This window comes from Octopus bimaculoides, chromosome 5 (assembly GCF_001194135.2).
Source record: "Octopus bimaculoides isolate UCB-OBI-ISO-001 chromosome 5, ASM119413v2, whole genome shotgun sequence".
NCBI classification, from domain to species: domain Eukaryota; kingdom Metazoa; phylum Mollusca; class Cephalopoda; order Octopoda; family Octopodidae; genus Octopus; species Octopus bimaculoides.
This window is the reverse complement of record NC_068985.1, coordinates 72,819,195-72,822,519: the sequence shown is the minus strand read 5'-3', so window position 1 is coordinate 72,822,519 and position 3,325 is coordinate 72,819,195.

The window sequence follows — 3,325 nt, the reverse complement described above, 5'->3', positions numbered from 1 at the left end:
TTCCTGGGTTGTGATGTTGATGTCTACTGTCAGTTCTTTTGTGTGATGTTGCTAATGGTATTCTTGCTGTTGATGCTACCGTTGTCGGTGTCTTTTAGTGATGCTGCTAATGGTATTGTTGCTGTGGTGAGGGCGTCGGCAGTAGAGAGAGGAATCTTTCTACACTTTCTTTTTGCAGTGGGCAGGAAGCTCTCAGATGGTTAGTGTTAGATCAAATCTAGGATGGCTTCTATGCATCCTCAATCTGTGTGTATTAATAATTCCATCCCTGTACTTAACTATTTCTTTCCAAGTCTCATAAAATGTGTCTTATTTTTTACGCCATATAATAGGGCTGCCATTAGTAAAGAGATTACTTCTATTGAAACCTCAACCAACTTTATTTTTGTGACTACCCGATTGAAATATGTTGGAATCAGTAATAGTTCATTACCTTTTTTTAGGGTTGTTGTTGAATTTTCTTTTGCTTCTTCTTCAATTTCAAACCTCACTTCAACTGCACCAAAACATCTTCAAGTGATGTATATTTTTATGTTCCAGATTGGTTTAAGGCACTTTTCAATTAGAGCCTATGTTATTCTCTTAATTTACCTCGTTTTGAACGCAGCATATTTGGATAGTATTGTTTCCCGTTAGGGGATTTCTCTTGGATTTCATGTAGTGTATTCTACCATAAATTGTTCTGCATTTTTAGTAAGATGAGCTTTTGCATTCTTTAGTTCTTGTTCTAATAAATAAACTGCCACTAGTTTTCCATATGCATTCATGGAACCTTTTCCATTTTGTTTCCAAACCTCGGTGTTTACTGTTTTTATTGTATTAAAGTTTGTTTCAATGTTCTCTTTGTCTTGCTTTTCACCATTGTTGCTGTTGCCCGTAATTGTAGTGGTGTGGGAATACTGTTCTTTTCACATTTTTCATTTGCATTGTCTTTGTGGTCGTCATTGCCCTTGTTATTCATATATTCTCTGTTAACTGTAGCAGATGGTGGTGGGAAACTGTTTTCATAATGGCTCTTCCAAGAATCATCTCTCTAAATTTGAGAAACCATATTTTTTTTAAATATGTACATTAACCTTTTAAATGTGAAAATTTGTCCTAAAAAGACAGAAATTTCACAAACTAGCCTTAGAAGATGCTAGTTAGCTTAATAACAAAATGGTCTAACAAAACTGGTACTTGTTTTATTGACCCCGAAAGGATGAAAGGTGAAGTCAACCTTGGTGGGATTTAAACTAAGAACGTAAAGACAAATGAAATGTTTGCTAAGAATTTTGACCAGTATGCTAACAATTCTGCCAGCTCGCAGAATTGCAGCTTTAACAGCAATAATAATAATAATGATAATCCTTTCTACTAAAGGTACAAAGCCTGAAATTTTAGGGGAGGAGACTAGTTGATTACATCTACTCCAGTGTTTCACAAGGACTTAATTTATCGACCCTGAAGGGATGACAGGCAAAGTTGACTTTGGCAAATAACAAATAATTTTTGGCTTTCTTTTTCATTTTAAAAAAAAGCTCATGTAAAACTTTGAGGATAAATCCTTAGTGTTTGGTTATATATCAATTTCAAAAAGATAAATAAAAAACACAGAAGTAATTAAAAAAGAACAAAATACAAGGGGCATTTCATTAAGAAATTATATTTTTATACATTTCATACATATATATTTTTCTTTTCTTAAATAAAGAATATTTTAAATTTGGTGTTCAATAATAATTACAATATTTTCTAGCAATGGCACAAGGCCACAAATTTCAGGGTAAGAGTATATATAATTGATTATATTGAACTTCGTAGTTAACTGGTACATATTTGATTGATGCTGAAAGGATGAAATGGAAAGTCGAAACTCGGTGGGATTTCAACTTCGAATGAAAGCAATCTAACTAAACAACCACCACCATGATTTTGATAATAACAATGGTTTCTGATTTAGCACAAGGCCAACCATTAAGGAAGAGTGTTAGCTGATACACTGACCCCAGTATTTGGCTTGATATTTTGCTTTATTGACTTCAGGAGGACGAAAGGCAAAGTTAACCTCAGCAGGATTTGAACTCAGGATGTAAAGAGTCAGAACAAATACAGCAATGCATTTTTTTTTTTTTGATGCTCCTATAATTTCACCAGTTCACTGTTATTTATGCTTTAGATTTTAGAGTCAAGTTTTGTTGAAGGAAGAAGATATAGTCAACTGCATTGACCCTGATACATCATGGATATTTATTTCATGTATCCTGGACACATTTGAATGGGCAGAAAAGGTATAAAGAACCATGGTGGGATTTTTGCGTATATGTGTGTTTTAAGTTTTTGTCTAAAGTTTATGCCTCATGTGTGTAAAAAGACACAGGACCTACTATGTTAAAACATTCCTCCATGGTTTGTCATCCATGGAGCACAAAAAAATTCAATCCTACATGTGAAATACTGACCTAATTATAAAGGAGAAGATGAAAGAGGAGAACTAATATGTGAATGCTGCTCACATTCCCATGATCAGTTTGACCACTGTGTAGTGGCAAATTATATCCACTCTCCATGTTAGTCCACATAAAAGACTTCCTAACTTCCTTTTTATTTCTTGCTATTAAATCTGTGAACTTCATTAATTGCACATAGATTTGATTACAGACCAAATACAGTCTAGCTGCAAACACTGTGAGATGTGAAGAATTCTCTATGTGCCACACAAACACCAGAGGAAGTGAGTCTACATGCAGTTGTCTAACCTTCTAGATGTAGCAACCAAGTTTTCTCCAAATCATACCCTATAATGTTTAAAAAAAGGACAAAATTTTTTGTAGATCTTACATATCTAAAAAAAAAACAGAAGACAAGATGGACATGTATAGAATGACTTTAAACATAGGTCTGGTTGTTGAGGGCTGACCTTGGGCTAAAACAAGCGATATGAAAACAAATTATCCTTTCACTGGATAACATATGAACCCTGCAACTAGCAACAGATAAACCCTACAAATGACAACAGATAAAAGTGTCTGTTTGATGGTGCCATGAGCAAGAAGTGTTATCAAAAATGTTCGTTCCATGCATAAATGAACCAATAGACGAGGAGAGCTTCAGTAGTAAAAAAAAGAATGAATAAATAGAGAAAACTTCTAGGCCCCCACCACACTTGGAACATTAAAAAACAATGAAATGAAGAAGCCTGTTGCATGGTCACTCAAGCAGCTAAAAATAACAGCTAAATCTCCCTCAAAATCACTCACTGTGTGTAGCCCTAGATTAAATAAAGACCGCATGGTCATGACTGGAATGGCACTTAATATTGTCAGTTAGTTTTCTTTCATACTTT